A 23,802-nucleotide genomic window follows, 5' to 3' on the forward strand; every position below is an offset into this window, starting at 1 on the left:
GGCTATTAACCAAACCACACCAACATACATCTCTTCACTCATCTCAAAATATCTCCCAACTCGACCTCTCCGCTCAGCACAAGATCTGCATCTCTCATTCCCACACATTACTTGCTCCCATTCACGGTTACAGGACTTTCTTCATGCTGCACCCACTCTATGGAATGACCTACCTTGCACAATAAGACTTTCCTCTAGTCTCCAATCCTTCAAGCGTTCCCTGAAAACTCACCTCTTCAGGCAAGCTTATCAGATTCCAGAACCTCCCACATAACCTTCATAGCTTTCATATCTAATTACATCCCCTTTTACAGTCCACACACAATCTCACACATCGTCTTTCTCTCACATCCTCATGACATTTGGTCGACATTCCTGTGTGACTGGATCATGCAGCCAACCAAGAAACTGTGCATTCTGGCTGGACCAAAATACAATATATAGCACCTATCCTTGTGTATCAATGCCTATTTCCCTATAGATTGTAAGCTTGTGAGCAGGGCCTTCCTACCTTTATATCTGTATGTTATTACCCAGTTTTGTTCTATTAATGCTTACAATTGTAAAGCACAACGGAATATGCTGCGCTATATAAGAAACGGTTAATAAATAAATAAATAATATACAAAGAAGAAAAGTAAGTAGCTTTAATGGGTGCACTGGGACCCACGTTGGTAATTTAAAATGGAATATTTTTAATAGGTATGCATTAAAATCTCACTATATTAAATTTGCTAAGATGGTGAAATTTAAAAAGATAGAATTGTGCAAAAGAGATGAAAATTAATGTGTACAATAAAATATGCAAAACAAAACCGTTGTCAATTTGTCATTTTTTCAATATAATCAGTGTTTAGTAGCACAGTGGTTCATTACTTATTATAGTTTATTCTGTTATTTATGTTGCAAATAATTATTTCTTAAGGTTAAATGCTTTCATCAGCTGCTAGAAGGAAGTAGTAAATTGTATCAAACAATGCAGTGACTAATATTGTATCTAGTCAGTTTTCCAAACTGATACAATGTCTTCTCTTCCTATACTTAGATGCCTTATCCTTATGTATTGCCATACAATGCTTATAGTGAATCTTTGTTAGCTATGCAGTATACACAAATATATGTTGTAGTTCTGAGTCTCTTAGCTGTAAGGTTAAATCCCACACAGCAGGTATATGTTAGTATGTATTTGGTCAACACACCTAGTATTAATGGGTCTCCACTACATATAATATACAATAGTAGTAGTTCCCATTATATCATGTGTGCGTGAATCACATACCATAAAAAAAGAGATTTTATAGGTAAAAATGTTAACCTTTGCAGCTCTGGGTATTCATGTATACAATAGTAATTCAGAAAAAATGGTTTGAGAGAGTGCGCAATAAAAATGGGAGTGCAGCTGGAATGGTACAAATGAGTATACACCCAGGAAATACTCAAAACATAGAAAGCAGTAGATCAAACGTGTACAATCTCACAAGCGCTGTCCAATTAACACAGTTACATATATGGTTGACACCACAGTGTAGGAACACATCAATCAAATAATTGATTAAATCACCCTTAATTCAGCAGGTACAGCAGGCAATCCTTTATACAGTCACATGATACCTGGTACCAGGATGTATTCCATAGTACCTGGAGCTTCCGCAGTGCATTCCACGCCCAGTCTTTCATATAGTCACATGCTTTTATCCTGAATTTGAAACTTTATTTGAAACCATCTGTTTGCTGATGCTGCCTGCATATGGGATGTTGTTATGTGCCTATTTACCACTTCACTATTGTAAGTGCAACTTGTAATTAAAGGTGTTCATTTTAAAAGGAATCTACACTATATCTTTCTTTCTTATGTGCCTTTCCATGCCTGATGTGAGAATTTAAGGGCTGGAAAGGCATTATTTTATTGCAGTTATCCCCTGCAAAGGGAACCCTGTGGACATCCATCTATATATATGAATGGACTTACCAGTACCTGCTGAATTAAGGGTGATTTAATCAATTATTTGATTGATGTGTTCCTACACTGTGGTGTCAACCATATATGTAACTGTGTTAATTGGAGAGCGCTTGTGAGATTGTACACGTTTGATCTATTGCTTTCTATGTATACAATAGTGCAACTGAACCTTTACGCAATTGCAATCATTCCCAGCACTGTGTATAGTACATGTATCATTTTATACATCAGTAGCTGGAGCATAGGCCTCATATATTTAGCATAGCTTTCAATAATTGTAGGCAATAGCAATTAGTCTCAGCACTATGTATAGTGCATATATCATTTTACTTTGACATCAATGGCTGGGATTTATATCCATTTAGCAACATATTTAACCTTGAATTTAGTAACATGACATTGACAATCGGTTATAGATAGCCTACGGCCGTTTCACCAGTCAGGCTATCTGTAACCGATTGTCAATGTGTATGTATGTGTATATATGTATATGTGTGTATATGGGCTCGATTCTATTTATCGCGAAGTAAATAGCACCGAGAGACAGCTCCCGGCGCTATTCAATTCTGTGCACTGTTAGGGGGAGGAGTGCGAGAAGAAATCCTTAACAGCGCGCTGAATTGAATAGCGCCGGGAGCTCCCTCTCGGGGCTATTTACTTTGTGATCAATTGAATCGAGCCCTATGTATATGTGTGTGTGTGTGTATATATATATGTTTATATATATATATATATATATATATATATGTGTGTGTGTATATACTGTATATATACACATGTGTATACATGCATATGTGTGTATATATGTATAAGTGTGTAATTATATGTGTGTGTATATATATATATATATATATGTATATATATATATATATATATATATATATATACACACGTTTGTGTGTATATATGTGTTTCACCTTGGTTTGTTTTAAGTTATATGAAGTTATCCGTTATTTGGTGCTTGATACATTTAGGCTATATGAGTTAGTTTGTTTTTTGGTGCTAGATGATATTGGTACCAGTTATATCCAGACATTGCGGGTGTCTTATATGCTGACAGTATACTGAGTTTATATGAGCTAGTTTATTGTTATAAGATACATCCAGGCACTGCGAGTGTTTTATGTATATACTGGAAGCTTTTTGTATTGTTGTCACGCTTGGCGCTGGGGGAGTGGAAACACTGGGTCCGGGTTGCGGGAGGAAACGAAGGCGAGGGGCCTGGATATATGTTCTCCTCATCCACAGCTCTCGAGTGTTGACGAGACCTGGGCAATGGTGCGGAGTCTAACCCACAGGATGGTGTTCGCCAGTGACCCTTCCAATCAGGATTTGGGCTTAGCTGCACCCTGTGAGCAGGTCGCGGTCCTTTGACCAGGTACCCGAGCTCAGTGGGAATTGGAGACACAAATAACCGTGGCCCTAATAAGAGATGCCTAAGGTTTAAGGCACTGTGGAGTGATCCACAAACAACGTAAAGAAGTCTGGCAATACTGTAGCACAAAGTTCACTAGTGACACGTTTAACACACAGGCAGATATGGTAATTCACTGTTGTATGAAGTTCACTAGAGGCTCGTTTAAGCACACAGGCAGCTGGTAATTAACTGCTGCACCTGGTTCACTAGAGACTTGTTTAGCACACAGGCAGATGGTAATACACTGTTGCATGAAGTTCACTAGAGACACGTTTAGCACACAGGCAGATGGTAATTCACTGTTGCACAAGGTTCACTAGAGACACGTTTTAGTACTCAGGCAGATGGTAATTCACTGTTGCACAAGGTTCACTAGAGACACGTTTAGCACACAGGCAGATGGTAATACACTGTTGCAAGAAGTTCACTAGAGACACATTTTAGCACACAGGCAGATGGTAACTCACTGTTGCACAGGGATCACAGTAACGTCTTGGCACACAGGCAGAGATGGAACACACTGTAGAGGAAATAGAACGCCAGGAACCTGGACCGGAACTCAACTAGGAACTAGGAGACAACCGTTGTTCAGGCAGTTTGCAGAAAGGTGGAAGCAGGCTATATACCCCACAGAACCCTTTGATAGGTGCACAGCGATCAGCTGACGCTCACCTATCCCAGGCTAGAAGTACAGTCACATGGGCCGACTGACATGGCGGCGCCCATGCCGGGAACCCCGAGTCCAGACACCGGACCGCCCGCAGTCCCCTACGCACGGGGAGAATGCTCAGTGTCCTCTCAGCCGCCGCGCCAGCTGCCCGACCGCCCAGGAGATCAAAGGAAGCCGGCGAGGAGGTAAGGCCGCGCTGATCCCCGGCAGAGCCCTGACAGTACCCCCCCTTTCAGGGTGGGCACCGAACACCCCATAGGCTTATTTGGAAATTTCCTATGGAAGTCTCGGACCAACCGTGGAGCATGCACATCGGAAGCCTTGACCCAAGCCCTTTCTTCGGGACCATAGCCCCTCCAATCGATGAGGTATTGAAGAGTATTAAACTTAAGGCGTGAATCCAAGATCTTCTCCACTTCAAACTCAGTACCCTGTAAAGTCTGTACTTGAGGCAATTTGGGAGGAACAATTTGAAATCGATTGAGCACCAGAGGACGTAAAAGAGAAATATGGAATGTATTGCAGATTTTCATTTGTGGAGGAAGTTCCAACTTATACACTACTGGATTGATTATCTTAATGATGCGATAGGGGCCAATAAAGCGTGGAGCAAGTTTCATCGTGGGTACCTTCAAACGAATGTTCTTGGAAGATAACCAAACCCTATCCCCAACTTTTAAAAAGGGAACAGCCAAACGTTTCCTATCGGCAAATCTCTTGTAATTCTTTGAGGATTGTACCAAGGAATGGTGAATCTTATTCCACAGGGTTGAAAATGACTCAATCTCCTTGACTGCTGCCGGAACTTCTACCGCTGGAAGATGTTCGAAGTCAGGGACTCGGGGATGTCTACTGAAGACAGTGAAGAAGGGTGTGGACTTGGATGACGAATGATACTTAAAATTGTGAGAAAATTCTGCCCATGGTAAAAGGTCCACCCAATCATCCTGAGAAGATGATACAAAAAGCCTGATGAAGGTCTCAAGTTCTTGATTAACCCTTTCGGTTTGACCATTCGTCTGAGGGTGGTATGCTGAAGAAAATTTTAATTTAACTCCACATGTATTGCACAGGGCTCTCCAAAATTTGGCCACGAATTGGACCCCACGATCAGAGATTATCTCCTTAGGGAGACCGTGTAATCTGAAGATATCCCGGATGAATATTTTAGCCAATTGAGGAGCCGATGGAAGACCAACCAGAGGAACAAAATGTGCCATTTTTGAGAAGCGATCCACGACCACCCATACCGTATTGTGTCCCTTGCATCGAGGTAGCTCGGAAATGAAGTCCATAGAGATATGAGTCCATGGGGCAACTGGAACAGGTAATGGACCCATCACCCTCCTGCGAGGTGTCTTATGCTGCGCACATTTAATACAGGACAGGACAAATTCTCCGACATCTCCCTTCATGGTGGGCCACCAGTAGGAACGTAGTAGGAATTGGTAAGTTTTAGTGATTCCTGTATGACCAGCAAATAATGAAGCGTGAGCCCATGCCAACAGTTTTTTACGTAAACTGGGGATAACAACATTTTTTCCCGGAAGCGGAGAGAATATCTGTGTAGGAGCGAAAACAATTGGATCAAGAATTGGACGTATCTGCGGATGGTCCTCTTCCTCTACCATAGTCATAAAAGAACGGGAGAGAGCATCCGCTTTTTTGTTTAAAATGCCTGGTCGAAATTGAAGCCTTAGATTGAACCTGGAAAAAAAAAAGAGACCATCGGGCCTGCCTGGCATTCAATCTATGAGCAGTTTGTAGATAAGTTAGGTTCTTATGGTCTGTAATGACCGTAACTGGAAATCTAGCTCCTTCCAGAAGATAACGCCATTCCTCTAGTGCCAAGCGTATAGCTAATAGTTCCTGATCTCCAATAATATAATTTTTCTCTGTGGGAGAGAATTTCTGGGAGAAGAATCCGCAGGGGTGGATCTTCCCATCTTCAGCGATCTGAGACAATACGGCCCCAATTCCAACCGAGGATGCGTCCACTTCTACCATAAATGGTTGATCCAGGTGAGGCTGGCGGAGAATTGGGGCTGTGGAAAATGCAATTTTTAATTTTTTAAAAAGCTTGTAGTGCTAGATCAGGCCAAGAGGATGGGCTGGCTCCCTTCCTTGTGAGAGAAGTGATAGGAGAGACCAATGTGGAGAAATGTGGAATGAACCTCCTATAATAATTTGCAAAATCCAAGAAATGTTGAGTAGCTTTCAACGAAGTAGGCTGAGGCCAATCGGCAATAGCTTTCAGTTTATCAGGGTCCATTTGAAGAATTTTTCCAGAGATTATATGCCCCAGGAAGGGTACCGAGGTCTGATTAAAGAGGCATTTTGACAACTTTCCAAAGAGACGATGATTTCGGAGACGAGACAACACTTCTAGTACATGCCGATGATGGTCTTGTAAGTTTGTAGAAAAAATTAAAATATCATCGAGATAAACTACCACAAATTTATAGAGAATGTCCCAAAAAATCTCGTTGACGTAGCCTTGAAATACAGCTGGCGCGTTACAGAGTCCAAAAGGCATTACCAGGTACTCAAAGTGTCCATCGCTAGTATTAAAAGCGGTTTTCCACTCATCCCCTGCCTTTATTCGAATTAAATTGTAGGCCCCGCGTAAGTCTAGTTTGGTGAAAAACTGAGCTCCTCGGACCTTGTCGAAAAGTTCGGAAATCAAGGGTAGTGGATACCGATTCTTTATCGTAATTTGGTTTAGGCCCCGATAATCTATACAAGGGCGGAGCCCTCCGTCCTTTTTTCCTACGAAGAAGAACCCTGCTCCAGCAGGTGAGGATGACTGCCGGATAAATCCTTTAGCAAGGTTGTCCTTAATGTACTCTGCCATAGCGGTAGTCTCAGGAACAGATAATGGATAAACACGGCCACGAGGAGGGGTCTTCCCCGGGAGCAGGTCAATAGCACAATCCCATGGTCGATGCGGAGGGAGTTTATCTGCCGCTTGTTCGCAGAATACATCAGCGAAATCCTGGTAGGGTTCTGGTAAATTGGACTGAGAGGGACCCACAGAGATAGAGGGTGGAGAGAACATCTCGGATGGACAGGTAACTGTGGTTAACTTACGCAAAGGAACCACTTTGGTCAAACACTTCTGTAAACAACTTGATCCCCAGGACAAAATTTGCATCTTATTCCAATTGAACACAGGGTTGTGCTTTTTTAACCAGGGTAGCCCCAACACCAGCTCATAGGGAGATTTAGGTAACACAAATAATTCCAGCCATTCCTGATGAAGACATCCAATCTTGATGGATACTGGATGGGAGAGAGAAGAAAGAGATTCTCCTAGCACTGTTTTACCATCTAAGCTGGAGAGTACTAGTTTATTGGGTAATGGAACGACAGGAATACCTAGAGTCCGAACGAGAGTATCTGAAATTAAATTGCCTGCCGCTCCGGAATCAATTAGAGCTTTAACCCTCTTTGTCCTGGACCCATGGGAAAGCGACACTGGTAGAAGACTGTCTGTTATTTGGGATGACTTGGACATAACCCCTAACTGAATGCTCCCTACTTCAGTCAGGGTCTCGCATTTCCCGCAAGCAGAGGACAATTCTTCAAAATGTGGTCGGGAGCAGCACAATAAATACATAATTTATTTTGGAAACGCCTGTTGCGTTCTACAGCTGTAAGCTTGGACTTATTGACCTGCATGGGTTCTTCTTCACTACTAGGAGAGAGAGAAGACTGGTTCACAGGAGGAGTACGGACCTGAAAGCGTTCCCCCCTGCCTCTACTAGCCCAGCATTCCCGATGGCGAAGGTCAATCTTGATGCAGAGGGAGATGACATCAGCAAAGGACTCTGGTAAATCTCTGGAGGCCAACTCGTCCTTCATCCTTTCTGATAGTCCATGGAGGAAGGATGCCTTGAGAGCTTCCTCGTTCCACTTTAGCTCAGATGCCAGGGTTTGAAACTGAACTACATACTGACCAACAGATCGGGTCCCCTGGCGCACACGAAGCAAATCGGATGAGGCTGAAGCGGAGCGGCCTGGTTCATCAAAAATCCTTTTAAATGCTGAAACAAATCCTTCATAATTTGACACAATGGGGTCAGCTCGTTCCCACAGGGGAGAGACCCAGTCCCGAGCAGCCCCGGTCAACAGGGAAATAACATATGCCACCTTTGCTCGAGAGGTGGGGAAATTCTGGGGGAGACATTCAAATTGGATCTCGCATTGGTTAATAAACCCTCGGCACCGCCTGGGATTACCATCAAATCTTTCCGGGGTTGCCAACTGGAGACGAGATTTAGATCCCGAAGCCCCTTGAGGCAAAACAGGTGGAGGGGGTGCAGCGGCTGCAGCTGGTGGAACCGGGAGAATAGATGCCAATGTAGTTTGGATCGAGACCAGCTGTCTAGAGAGCTCCTGCAGGTACTGGGCCACTTGCTGTTGGGCTGCCTCCTGGTTATCCATCCGAGAGGCCAGGTCCTGAAGGGACCCTGTACCTTGGGACCCAGCGGCTTCCATTGTGTGGCCTGAACAAACTGTCACGCTTGGCGCTGGGGGAGTGGAAACTCTGGGTCCGGGTTGTGGGAAGAAACGAAGGCGAGGGGCCTGGATATATGTTCTCCTCATCCACAGCTCTCGAGTGTTGACGAGACCTGGGCAATGATGCGGAGTCTAACCCACAGGATGGTGTTCGCCAGTGACCCCTCCAATCGGGATTTGGGCTTAGCTGCACCCTGTGAGCAGGTCGCGGTCCTTTGACCAGGTACCCGAGCTCAGTGGGAATTGGAGACACAAATAACCGTGGCCCTAATAAGAGATGCCTAAGGTTTAAGGCACTGTGGAGTGATCCACAAACAACGTAAAGAAGTCTGGCAATACTGTAGCACAAAGTTCACTAGTGACACGTTTAACACACAGGCAGATATGGTAATTCACTGTTGTATGAAGTTCACTAGAGGCTCGTTTAGCACACAGGCAGCTGGTAATTAACTGTTGCACCTGGTTCACTAGAGACTTGTTTAGCACACAGGCAGATGGTAATACACTGTTGCATGAAGTTCACTAGAGACACGTTTAGCACACAGGCAGATGGTAATTCACTGTTGCACAAGGTTCACTAGAGACACGTTTTAGTACTCAGGCAGATGGTAATTCACTGTTGCACAAGGTTCACTAGAGACACGTTTAGCACACAGGCAGATGGTAATACACTGTTGCAAGAAGTTCACTAGAGACACATTTTAGCACACAGGCAGATGGTAACTAACTGTTGCACAGGGATCACAGTAACGTCTTGGCACACAGGCAGAGATGGAACACACTGTAGAGGAAATAGAATGCCAGGAACCTGGACTGGAACTCAACTAGGAACTAGGAGACAACCGTTGTTCAGGCAGTTTGCAGAAAGGTGGAAGCAGGCTATATACCCCACAGAACCCTTTGATAGGTGCACAGCGATCAGCTGACGCTCACCTATCCCAGGCCAGAAGTACAGTCACATGGGCCGACTGACATGGCGGCGCCCATGCCGGTAACCCCGAGTCCAGACACCGGACCGCCCGCAGTCCCCTACGCACGGGGAGAATGCTCAGTGTCCTCTCAGCCGCCGCGCCAGCTGCCCGACCGCCCGGGAGATCAAAGGAAGCCGGCGAGGAGGTAAGGCCGCGCTGATCCCCGGCAGAGCCCTGACAATTGTATTGTTTGTATTTTTAGGCACTTTGTGAGTAGAACTGTGCATTGATGTTCTACTAATTTTTTTAGCATTGTTGTACTATTTCTATGGTGATGATTATCACTTGTTTCTATGGCTACCAGGGGAACCACCTGATTCCCGTCGCACACTGTGCGTCATGACCCGTGCGTCAGTTGAGACTTCTGGGCGAACTGTGCATCGGGTGTATGATATTTAAAGAGGGAAGTTTACTTGATACTTTGTACCTGATGAAAAATGTGATTAAACATTTCAAACGTTGGAATCACGTATGACCATAATTGGTGATTTTTTTTTGTAAGAAAACCAAGGAGTGCCGTCCGTTTCTGCTGTTATATTATATATATATATATATATATATATATACATACACAAAGCAACACGGACGGCACTCCTGGGACTATAAATCAAAACAATAGTCAAACAGCCAGCAGTATATTCTGAAGTTTCAGGTCCTTTACTGATCCTTTTTCGTGTGTGTGTATGTATGTATGTATGTATATCTATCTCTCTATATATATATCTCTATACATATTATTATTATTATTGTCAGTTATTTATATAGCGCACACATATTCCGCAGCGCTTTACAGGGAATATTTGGCCATTCACATCCGTCCCTGCCCCAGTGGAGCTTATACTCTATATTCCCTACCACTTGCGCACACACATACACACCAGGGGTAATTTTGTTAGGAGCCAATTAACCTACCTGTATATTTTTGGAGTGTGGGAGGAAACCGGAGCACCCGGAGGAAACCCACGCAAGCACAGGGAGAATATACAAACTCCACACAGTTAGGGCCGTAGTGGGTATCGAACCAACGACCTCAGTGCTGTGAGGCAGTAATGCTACCATTACACCATCTGTGCTGCCCCACAGCACCTGTATATATAATACAGGTTGAGTCTCCCATATCCAAATATTCCGAAATACGGAATATTCTGAATTACGGAATAATTTTGGCATGACTGAGATAATAAAACCTTTGATTTTTGATGGTTCAATGTACACAAACTTTGTCTGAGGCACAAATTCTTAAAAATATGGTATAAAATTACCTTCAGGCTGTGTGTATAGGGTGTAAATGAAACATAAATTTATTTCATGTATGTACACAAACTTTGCTTGAGCCACAAAATTATTGAAAATATTGTATAAAATGAGCTGCAGGCTGTGTGTATAAGGTGCATATAACACATATATGCATTCTGTGTGAATATTGGGGTCTCATTTCCAAGATATTTCATTATGATATGCAATTATTCCAAAATACGGAATATTCCGTTATCCAAAATACCCCTGGTCCCAAGCATTTTGGATACGGGAGACTCAACCTGTATATATATATATATATATATATATATATATATCCCGATCGAAGGGATGTCGGGCGCCGGGTGTGGACCGCTGCGGGGGGGGCTTAGGTTTCCCGGGGGGACTTAGGGTTAGGCACCCCCCCTGGGAGGTTAGGGTCAGGCTAGGGGAAGGGGGGTTAAGGTTAGGCACCCCCGGGGGGAGGTTAGGGTTAGGCCCCCCCTCCGGGGGACTTAGGTTTAGGTGGTGGGGAAGAGGGGGTTAGGTTTAGGCACTTAGAGGGGGGATTAGGTACTTGGGGGGGAGGAGAGGGTTAGGGGGTAGAATAGGTTAGTTTTTACCTACCTTCCGACGTTCGGGATTTCCACCTGTGTCGGGCTGCCGCTGCCGGGATTGGAACCGACGGCCGCATCATACCGAATCCATATATATATATATATATATATATATATATATATAAAACATGTAGGAGTCCGGCACTCTCCTAAAGATATATGTATTGCCCCGGTGCCACAACAAACCAATAAGGTAGAATATACACGGGAAAACAGAACTGAGGGGCACGCAACAGGACTTCCACAGCCTATGTAGATTCAATCAAGAAACCAGGCAGAGCCAGATATAATGTCAACGTTTCAGCAGAAGGTGCTTTTATCAAGACATGAATAAGAACAAAAATGTAGTGTAATATATAGCAGATCACTCACCCAGGTGTCCATCACCTCCACGATCACCCCAGCCGCGGCTCTAGCTGATGACGTCACCGTCGGGAAACACCAGCGCGCGTGTAGGCCTGGGGGGCGTGGTCCAATCACCAAGTGCCATCACCATGACTACCTAATACAACACAGGAAATAGGCTCAACAGAGCAATGTAACAAACATGCAGCAGCGCACAGTACTATAACATAAATAACCAGGCTAATGTGCACAATGTAAAATATGTCCCATGTCACAACAATAGTTCATGTGTGAATAAACATATGGGATAACAGGCTCCGCCTTCCGGGTCTCACGGGTTTTGGATCCTATATAAGGTACCCGCGTCGGCGCCATTTTCTCACTCAGCTGTGGACAGTGAAGAGGGAGGGTGGGAGTTAGGGCTGGCTGGGCTGGGCTGTGTAGTGTAGTGTAGTGTAGTGCAGAGTAGTGTTGTGCTGTGCTGTGCTGCGCTGTGCTGCTGTTGTCCACTACTTCAAAGTCCATAGGGGCTGGCTGTGTTGTGCTGTGCTGCTGTTGTTAATAGGGGCTGTGTCCACTACTTCAAAGTCCAAAGGGGCTGGCTGGACTGTGTTGTGCAGTCAGTTCTCCATAGGGGCTGTGTCCACTCCAAAGTCCTGTGCAGTGTCCCAGTCCTAAAAGGGTGCTGTAGTGTTGTCCAGGGGGTGCTCTGTCCATCAGGGGTGCTCCCCCCAAGTGCTAAAAAAATAATATTTTTTGTGTGTTTGTGAATTGTGTTCGCAGTAGCATCAACAAAGTAGTGCCAAGCGTGCGCCTGTGTCATAAGTAAAGGGCCAGCTGGCTTGACCGTTAAAGGGTGCTGTAACCCCCAAAGTACACTCCAGTCCAAACCAAAAAAAAAATTATTTTCTATGTTTGTGAATTGTGTGCGCAGTAGCCGCACGTGCATCAACAAAGTAGTGCCAAGCGTGCGCCTGTGTCATAAGTAAAGGGCCAGCTGGCTTGACCGTTAAAGGGTGCTGTAACCCCCAAAGTACACTCCAAACCAAAAAAATATATATTTTCTGTGTTTGTGAATTGAGTGCGCAGTAGCCGCACGTGCATCAACAAAGTAGTGCCAAGCGTGCGCCTGTGTCATAAGTAAAGGGCCGGCTGGCTTGACCGTTAAAGGGTGCTGTAACCCCCAAAGTACACTCCAGTCCAAACCAAAAAAAAAATTATTTTCTGTGTTTGTGAATTGTGTGTGCAGTAGCCGCACGTGCATCAACAAAGTAGTGCCAAGCGTGCGCCTGTGTCATAAGTAAAGGGCCGGCTGGCTTGACCGTTAAAGGGTGCTGTAACCCCCAAAGTACACTCCAAACCAAATAACAAAATATTTTTTCTGTGTTTGTGAATTGTGTGCGCAGTAGCCGCACGTGCATCAACAAAGTAGTGCCAAGCGTGCGCCTGTGTCATAAGTAAAGGGCCGGCTGGCTTGACCGTTAAAGGGTGCTGTAACCCCCAAAGTACACTCCAAACCAAATAACAAAATATTTTTTCTGTGTTTGTGAATTGTGTGCGCAGTAGCCGCACGTGCATCAACAAAGTAGTGCCAAGCGTGCGCCTGTGTCATAAGTAAAGGGCCGGCTGGCTTGACCGTTAAAGGGTGCTGTAACCCCCAAAGTACACTCCAAACCAAATAACAAAATATTTTTTCTGTGTTTGTGAATTGTGTGCGCAGTAGCCGCACGTGCATCTTCAAAGTAGTGCCAAGCGTGCGCCTGTGTCATAAGTAAAGGGCCGGCTGGCTTGACAATTAAAGGGTGCTGTAACCCCCAAAGTACACTCCAAACCAAATAAAAAAATCTTTTCTGTGTTTGTGAATTGTGTGCGCAGTAGCCGCACGTGCATCAACAAAGGAGCAGCGCCAAGCGTGCTCCTGTGTCCCATAAGTAAAGAGCCAGCTGGCTCATTTCTTAAAGGGTGGTGTAACCCACAAAGTGCACTACTCTCCAGCAAAAATAAAAAAATATTTCCTGTGTTTGTGTGCGCCTTAGCCGCACGTATATATCAAATCGATATAACATAAATGGAGGACCAAACTTTCTCCGATAAAAATAAAATAGAGAAAAATCAAGAACCACTTCCTCTTAGTGCTGAAGCTGCTGCCACTAGTCATGACATAGACGATAACATGCCATCAACGTCGTCTGCCAAGGCCGATGCCCAATGTCATAGTAGAAGCCACATACAATCCCAAATGACAAAGTTCAGGAAAATGACCTTAAAAAAAACATTTAAATCATCTGAAGAGAAACGTAAACTTGCCAATATGCCATTTATGACACGGAGTGGCAAGGAACGGCTAAGGTCTTTCCCTATGTTCATGACTAGTGGTTCAGCTTCACATGACGATGGAAGCCCTCCTCCCACTAAAAAAATCAAACGAGTTAAGCTGGCAAAAGCACAGCGAAGAACTGTGCGTTCTAAGAAGATATCACAAATCCCCAAGGAGAGTCCAAGTGTGGTGGCGGTTGCAATGCCTGACCTTCCCAGCACTGGACGGGAAGAGGTGGCTCTTTCCACCATTTGCACGCCCCCTGCAAGTGCTGAAAGGAGCACCCACAGTCCACTTGCTGATATGCAAATTGAAGATGTCACTGTTGAAGTACAACAGGATGAGGATACTGGTGTAGCTGGCGCTGAGGAGGAAGTTGGTGAGGAGGATTCTGATGGTGATGTGGTTTGTTTAAATCAGGCTCCGGGGGAGACAGTTGTTGTCCGTGGGATGAAAAAGCCCATCACGGTCATGCCTGGGCAGAAGACCAAACATTCCACCTCTTTGGTCTGGCAATATTTCTATCCAAATCCGGACAACAACTGTCTTGCCATATGTACCTTATGTAAAGGTGGAATAAGTAGGGGTAGGGACGTTAACCACCTAGGAACATCCTCCCTTATACGGCACCTGCAGCGCGTTCATAATAAGTTACTGTCAAGTTCAGAAACTTTAGCTAAGACCGTCCAGGGACACCTAAATCCCATTGTCCTGTTGTATCCAAGCGCCAGCAAACCACACCGTCAACTCCCTCCTCGTCAATTTCCTCCTTAGTCAGGATCGGAAGTAGTCCTGCAGGCCATGTCACTGGCATGACTGACTCTCCTATCCGGGATTCCTCCGGAGGATCCTGCATTGCTACGCCTCCTGCTGCTGCTGCTGCTGCTGTTGCTGCTGCTGGGAGTCGTTCATCAACCCAGAGAGGAAGTAGGAACACCACTACTTTTACTAAACAATTGACCCTCCAACAGTCCTTAGCGAGGAGGATGAAGTACGACAGCAGTCATCCTGAAGCAAAACGTATAACTGAGGCCTTGACTGCTATGTTGGTGTTAGACGTGCGTCCGGTATCCGCCATTAGTGCAGTGGGATTTAGACAATTGATGGAGGTCGTGTGTCCCCGGTTCCAAATCCCGTCTAGATTCCACTTCACTAGGCAGGCGATACCGAGACTGTACAGAAATGTCAGAAAAAGTGTCCTCAGTGTCCTGAAAAATGCCGTTGTACCCAATGTCCACTTAACCACGGACATGTGGACAAGTGGAACAGGGCAGACTAAGGACTATATGACTGTGACAGCCCACTGGGTAGATGTATCACCTTACGCAGCAACAGCAGCAGCGTCACCAGTCGCAGCATCTCAGAAACGCCAGCTCGTTCCAAGGCAGGCTACGCTGTGTATCACCGGTTTCAGTAAGAGGCACACCGCCGACAACCTCTTAGAGAAACTGAGGGAAATCATCGCCCAGTGGCTTACCCCACTTAGACTCTCCTGGGGATTTGTGATATCTGACAACGCCACCAATATTGTGCGGGCATTACATCTGGGCAAATTCCAGCACGTCCCATGTTTTGCTCACACAATAAACTTGGTGGTGCAGAATTTTCTGAAAAGCGACAGGGGCGTGCAGGAGACGCTTTGGGTGGCCCGAAAAATTTCTGGCCACTTTCGCCATTCAGCGACTGCGTGCCGAAGACTGGAGCGCCAGCAAACACTCTTGAACCTGCCCCGCCATCACCTGAAGCAAGAGGTTGTGACGCGGTGGAACTCAACCCTCTATATGCTTCAGAGGATGGAGGAGCAGCAAAAGGCCATTCAAGCCTATACATCCACCTATGACATAGGCAAAGGAGGGGGTATGCACCTGACTCAAGCGCAGTGGAGAATAATTTCCGTGTTGTGCAAGGTTCTCCAGCCCTTCGAACTTGCCACACGTGAAGTCAGTTCAGACACTGCCAGTTTGAGTCAGGTCATTTCCCTCATCAGGCTTTTGCAGAAGCAGCTGGAGAAAGTGAAGGAGGAGCTAAGATGGAGCGATTCCGCTCGGCATGTGGGACTTGTGGATGAAGCCCTTCATTCGCTTTGCCTGGATTCCAGGGTGGTAAATCTGTTGAAATCAGACCACTACATTTTGGCCACCGTGCTCGATCCTAGGTTTAAAGCCTATGTGGTGTCTCTCTTTCCAGCCGACACAAGCCTGCAGAGGTGCAAAGACCTGCTGGTGAACACACTGTCAGCTGAAGCGGAACGTGACACGTCAACAGCTCCTTCTTCATTTTCTCCCGCAACTGGGGCTGCCAGGAAAAAACTTAGGTATCCTAAGCAACCCGCTGGCGGTGATGCAGGGCAGGCAGGACCAAGTTTGGACATCTGGTCCGGACTGAAGGACGTGGCAACAATTTCTGACATGTCTACTGTCACTGCATATGATACTGTCACCATTGACAGAATGGTGGAGGATTACATCGGTGACAGCATCCAAGTAGGCATGTCAGACAGTCCATACCTGTACTGGCAGGAAAAAGAGGCAATTTGGAGGCCCCTGTACAAACTGGCTCTATTTTACCTGAGTTGCCCCCCCTCCAGTGTGTACTCCGAAACAGTGTTTAGTGCAGCCGGGAACCTTGTCAGCGAAAGGCGTAGGAGGTTGCTTCCACAGAATGTGGAGAAGATGATGTTCATCAAAATGAATTATCAGCTCTTCCAGAACGTACAGAGGGACCTGTGGTGGTGGATTCAAGTGGGAACGAGTTAATACTTTGTGAGGATGAGGATGCACACACTGAAGAGCGTGAGGAATCGGTGGATGAGGAGGATGAGGATGACATCTTGCCTCCGTAGAGCCAGTTTGTGCAGGGACAGATTAATTGCCAGCTTGTTTTGTGGGGGCCCAAACGAACCAATCATTTCAGCCACAGTTGTGTGGCAGCCCCTGGCGCTGAAATGATTGGTTTGTTAAAGTGTGCATGTCCTGTTTATACAACATAAGGGTGGGTGGGAGGGCCCAAGGACAATTCCATCTTGCACCTCTTTTTTTTCTTTGCATTATGTACAGTTTGGGGCCTAGTTTTTCAAACTGCCATCCTGTCTGCCACTGCAGTATCACGCCTAGATGGGTCACGTGTTTGTGCCGCCCACTCGTGTCGCTTAGCATAGTCATCCAGCTACCTCGGTGCAACCTTTTGGACATAAAAACACTATTGTGAGGTGTGAGGTGTTCAGAATAGACTGGAAATGAGTGGAAATTAAGGTTATTGAGGTTAATAATAGCATAGGAGCAGAAAAACCTACAAATTCTGTGATTTTAGCTGTTTTTATGCTTTTTTTCAAAAAAATACAGATCCAAAACACAAAACCCAGAACCCAAAACACGGAAGGGTGGTTTTGGCAAAACCAATCCAGATCCAAAACATGAAGAAAGATCCAGATACAAAACCAAAACACAAAACACGAAAAGTGGCCGGTGCACACCCCTAATATATATATAATTATTTTTTTTGTACAAAAGACACAGCTAAAGATGTAGTTGTATTTACCTTACACATTCTAATATGTCTATAGGTCTATAATAGTATTACTAGCCAAGGTCATTACTTAAAAATAAAAGTTGTATTCACTTTTCTTGATGCCTCTGCATTTTGTATACCTAGTGTTGCTTTCAGATTTTAAGGGCCACTGGGTGTGTTGCTGGGCCCTCAGCTGGAGAGGAGGTAATCACACATTAGTTAAGGGTCCACTGAAGGTGGAACAATAATGGACTTCTTTTTAATTACACCCATCACTATTAGAAATGCTTTGCTGAAAATCAAATGATGGACCATCTGCATTAGTCCTGTGGAAAAGTTTAATTTGGCTAATCACCGGCGTAACTACCGTAGGTTGCAGGGGTGTGGCTGCTATGGGTCCTGCACTGACTCCTGCACCTAAGGTGCCAGGCCAGCCCAGCCGTGGTCAGCAGTGTGCTACGCAGTACGATTGGCTGCTTGTCATTATACCACGTCCCCACAATGCAGGGGGAAAGGTGAAGCTTGCTGTCCATGATGGTGGCACTCGGGGTCCTCATAGCCGTGCATAGGGTGCACATAACCAAGCAGGTGAGGACTGGCTTAGCCTTTCCATAGGCAGGTTTCAGTGGTGGTGTGTAGTGGGCTCCCTATGCTGGATGTAGTGGGTTTCCTGCACAGCATTATTATTATAATTATCCTTTATTTATATTGCGCCACTAAAGTTCCGCAGCGCCTTACACAGTACATAAATGAGCACACAAGAAAAAACAGTAATAGTAGTACAAAACCATGCAGGACAAGTACATGGTTTATAAACATAGCTGCATACCACAAGCAGCTGGGCATAAGCAGCCAAATGTTAGGTGCCAATTGGGGAGTTACGAGTACATGATACTATAAGTGAGGAAGGAAAAGCACATGAGGGATGAGGGTCCTGCTCGTGAGAGCTTACATTCTAGGGGGGGGGGGGGGGCAGACAGACAGGGGCAACACAGATGGGGTAGATAGTGAGGAAGGTGCATGGAGCAGTGGGTTAGGATATATGCCGCGGAATGTGTATAAGATGACCTTGTGTTATGTCAAAATGAAGTCCTTCATTCATCTATCTCTATGACAAATATAGATTTTATTTATGTGTTATTTGCATGAGAAATGTACAAAATAGAGTTGTTGCCCTTTAATTTTTTGTCTGTTACATTTTAGAATACATCCAGCTAAAATGTGGCTATTATGGGACTGCTCCGCCATCCTAATAGTACTATAGTCTAGGGGTGTGCACCGGCCACTTTTCGTGTTTTGTGTTTTGGTTTTGGATCTGGATCTTTCTTCGTGTTTAGGATCTGGATTGGTTTTGCCAAAACCACCCTTCCGTGTTTTGGGTTCTGGGTTTTGTGTTTTGGATCTGTATTTTTTAGAAAAAAAGCATAAAAACAGCTAAAATCACAGAATTTGTAGGTTTTTCTGCTCCTATGCAATTATTAACCTCAATAACCTTCATTTCCACTCATTTCCAGTCTATTCTGAACACCTCACACCTCACAATATTGTTTTTATGGCCAAAAGATTGCACCGAGGTAGCTGGATGACTATGCTAAGCAACACGAGTGGGCGGCACAAACACGTGGCCCATCTAGGAGTGACACTGCAGTGGCAGACAGGATGGCAGTTTGAAAAACTAGGCCCCAAACAGTACATACTGCAAAGAGAAAAAAGAGGTGCAAGATGGAATTGTCCTTTGGCCCTCCCACCCACCCTTATGTTGTATAAATAGGACATGCACACTTTAACAAACCAATCATTTCAGCACCAGGGTCTGCCACATGACTGTGGCTGAAATGATTGGTTCGTTTGGGCCCCCACAAAACAAGCTGGCAATTAATGTGTTCCTGCACAAACTGGCTCTACGGAGGCAAGATGTCGTCCTCATCCTCCTCATCCACCGATTCCTTGGATAAAACAGGAAAAAGGGATTTAGGTGTCCCTGGACTGCTTACGGTCTTAGCCAAAGTTTCTGAACTTGACAGTAACTTTTTATGAACGCGCTGCAGGTGCCGTATAAGGGAGGATGTTCCTAGGTGGTTAACGTCCCTACCCCTACTTATTTCACCTTTACATATGGTACATATGGCAAGACAGTTGTTGTCCGGAGTTGGATAGAAATATTGCCAGACCAAAGAGGTGGAATGTTTGGTCTTCTGCCCAGGCATGACCGTGATGGGCTTTTTCATCCCACGGACAACAACTGTCTCCCCCGGAGCCTGATTTAAACAAACCACATCACCATCAGAATCCTCCTCGCCAACTTCCTCCTCAGTGCCAGCTACACCAGTATCCTCATCCTGTTGTACTTCAACAGTGACATCTTCAATTTGCATATCAGCTAGTGGACTGTGGGTGCTCCTTTCAGCACTTGCAGGGGGCGTGCAAATGGTGGAAAGAGCCACCTCTTCCCGTCCAGTGCTGGGAAGGTCAGGCATCGCAACCACCACCACACTTGGACTCTCCTTGGGGATTTGTGATATCTTCTTAGAATGCACAGTTCTTTGCTGTGCATTTGGCAGCTTAACTCGTTTGATTTGTTTAGCGGGAGGAGGGCTTCCATCGTCATGTGAAGCTGAACCACTAGTCATGAACATAGGGAAAGACCTTAGCCGTTCCTTGCCACTCCGTGTCGTAAATGGCATATTGGCAAGTTTACGTTTCTCTTCAGATGATTTAAATGTTTTTTTCAAGGTCATTTTCCTGAACTTTGTCATTTGGGATTGTATGTGCCCTCTACTATGACATTGGGCATCGGCCTTGGCAGACGACGTTGATGGCATGTTATCGTCTATGTCATGGCTAGTGGCAGCAGCTTCAGCACTAAGAGGAAGTGGTTCTTGATCTTTCCCTATTTTATTTTTATCGGAGAAAGTTTGGTCCTCCATTTATGTTATATTGATATATACGTGCGGCTAAGGCGCACACAAACACAGAAAATATTTTTTTATTTTTGTTGGAGACTAGTGCACTTTGTGGGTTACACCACCCTTTAAGAAATGAGCCAGCCGGCCCTTTACTTATGGGACACAGGTGCATGCTTGGCGCTGCTCCTTTGTTGATGCACGTGCAGCCACAGTGCACACAATTCACAAACACAGAATTTTTTGTTTAATTTTGTTTGGAGTGCCCTTTGGGGGTTACAGCACCCGTCTAGCGGTCAATCAAGCCGGCCCTTTATTTATGGGACACAGGCGCACGCTTGGCACTACTTTGTTGATGCACGTGCGGCTACTGCGCACACAACTCACAAACACAAAAAAATATATATTTTTATTTTGTTTGGAGTGCCCTTTGGGGGTTACAGCACCCTTTAATGGACAAGCCAGCCCTTTACTTATGACACAGGCACACGCTTGGCACTACTTTGTTGATGCACGTGTGGCTACTGTGCACACAATTCACAAACACAAAAAAATATTTTTTTTAATTTTGTTTGGAGTGCCCTTTGGGGGTTACAGCACCCTTTAATGGACAAGCCAGCCAGCCCTTTACTTATGACACAGGCGCACGCTTGGCACTACTTTGTTGATGCACGTGCGGCTACTGCGCACACAATTCACAAACACAGAAAATATTTTGTTATTTGGTTTGGAGTGTACTTTGGGGGTTACAGCACCCTTTAACGGACAAGCCAGCCAGCCCTTTACTTATGACACAGGCGCACGCTTGGCACTACTTTGTTGATGCACGTGCGGCTACTGTGCACACAATTCACAAACACAAAAAATATTTTTTTATTTTGTTTGGAGTGTACTTTGGGGGTTACAGCACCCTTTAACGGTCAAGCCAGCCAGTCCTTTACTTATGACACAGGCGTACGCTTGGCACTACTTTGTTGATGCACGCGCGGCTACTGCGCACACAATTCACAAACACAAAAAATATATATTTTCTTATTTTGTTTGGAGTGCCCTTTGGGGGTTACAGCACCCTTTAACGGACAAGCCAGCCGGCCTTTTACTTATGGGACACAGGCGCACGCTTGGCGCTGCTCCTTCATTGATGCACGTGCAGCCACAGTGCACACAATTCACAAACACAGAAAAGATTTTTTTATTTTGTTTGGAGTGTACTTTGGGGGTTACAGCACCCTTTAACGGACAAGCCAGCTGGCCCTTTACTTATGACACAGGCGCACGCTTGGCACTACTTTGTTGAAGCACATGCGGCTACTGCGCACACAATTCACAAACACAAAAAAATATATATTTTTATTTTGTTTGGAGTGCCCTTTGGGGGTTAAGGCACCCTTTAACGGACAAGCCAGCCGGCCTTTTACTTATGGGACACAGGCGCACGCTTGGCGCTGCTCCTTTGTAGCCCCAGTGCACACAATTCACAAACACAGAAAAAATATTATTTTTCTTAGCACTTGGGGGGAGCACCCCTGACGGACAGAGCACCCCCTGGACAACACTACAGCACCCCTTTAGGACTGGGACACTGCACAGGACTTTGGAGTGGACACAGCCCCTATGGACAACTGACTGCACAACACAGCCAGCCAGCCCCTATGGACTTTGAAGTAGTGGACACAGCCCCTATGAACAACAGCAGCACAGCGCAGCACAGCACAGCACAACACTACACTGCACTGCACTACACAACACAACACTACACTACACTACAACACTACACTACACTACACAGCCCAGCCAGCCCTAACTCCCACCCTCCCTCTTCACTGTCCACAGCCGAGTGAGAAAATGGCGCCGACGCGGGTACCTTATATAGGATCCAAAACCCGCGAGACCCGGAAGGCGGGATGATGACGTTTTGCCTCGATTTCAGATCCGAGTCAGGCGGGAAAAGTCGAGCCTGACTGGGATCGGCCTCGGATCAGGGGGGGCTCGGGGGGTTCGGATTTCAGAAATCCGAACCCGCTCACCCCTACTATAGTCCCGGCTGCTGGATGCTATGCCCTGCTCCTGTGAGTAGGTGCTTCTTACATGCTAGGACCACCCACAGAGAGGTGCAGCCATCCCCAACATGCAGTGGCCATGCCCCCTCCAGGGGGGTGGGGGACCCCCGGGATGTTGCTATACTCTGGTCTAGGATTTCTCATGGCATGTGCATTATAGTGTCCTCTGTGTGCAGGTTCCCAGTACAGCATATGCAGCTATGCAGTGTTATGTTCCCTCTGAAGCTGTGCTGCAGAGCCAAGGGTGACATACCTGATCTGTAATCCCTGCAGGTGGGGTTACTTGTGTAAAGGCCATGCAATTAATTTAATCTTTTCATTTCCTTCATAATATGGTCTCTTTTCTTGGTAACGATTTGTCTTTCCTTTTGTTTATGTTAATAAATATTTTTAAATATTAAAGGACTGCTAAATCTTGTCTACTTTCCAGTATGATTGGTTGGTCTATGTAACGTATGGAGTGTGTCTCTGGTATGGAACAGTGGGGGAGATGTATTATAGCGGCACTTATCATGCCGCTATAACGCTTCCCGCTTCGCCTCTTTACCAAGGCAAAGCAGGAAGCCCTAATGATGAGATGTATTACCTTCTCATCAGCTGGAGCAGGGGAGTGATAACTCCCCTCTCTGGCGATCCCCGCTAGAGACCACAGCGCAACAGCCTAGCACTGATGCGTTGTGTCTCAGAGCCGGCCGGCTCTACTGAGCATGCACGGGATCCACAAACATTGCAAGATCCCGCGTGCAGCCCTGGAGCTGGCAACCACCACAGCAAGGACAGCGCTGTTCAAGATTCATCTCTGTCTTCAGCCTCCAGCGCGGTCTGCAGAACTCACTGCTGTCACCAGTTTGTATGTTCTAATGTGGCACCTGTTGTATACAGACATCAGGACTTCAAGGGACATTGTAAATTGTGAACTTAGAATGACATGTCCTACACAAACTGTGCGAGCGCTATGCACTTTATATCTGTCCTGTATTTACTATGACCTGTTCTGTACACAGGGCCGGATTAAAGGGGGGGCAACAGGGGCGATCGTCCCTGCTCCCCCAAACCTGAAGGGCCCTCATACCCAGCCATCAGGGTTAAAGTGAACCGGAGGAGATGGAACCAGTTCCGCCTCCTCCGGACACCTAACCCCGGTGCCGCACGGAGACACCAGGCACCCGCTGAGATTGTAACCAGCGGGCACCCGGCTCCCTCCCTGCAGTGGCAGCCAGAGCCGGAGACTAAAGCTCACTAGTGAGCTCCGGCTCAGGCAGTGAACTATGGGAGAGA

The 23,802-nt window shown here is 45.8% G+C and overlaps 1 pseudogene; it reads right to left on the bottom strand.

Moving 5' to 3' along the window:
* Positions 1-23,802, bottom strand: part of LOC148516686 (glucose-6-phosphate 1-dehydrogenase-like) — a 46,237-nt pseudogene that overhangs the window by 17,847 nt on the left and 4,588 nt on the right.

The sequence above is a fragment of the Taudactylus pleione genome, unplaced genomic scaffold, assembly GCF_031769625.1.
Source record: "Taudactylus pleione unplaced genomic scaffold, aTauple2 ptg000244l, whole genome shotgun sequence".
In the NCBI taxonomy this organism is placed as follows: Eukaryota; Metazoa; Chordata; class Amphibia; order Anura; family Myobatrachidae; genus Taudactylus; species Taudactylus pleione.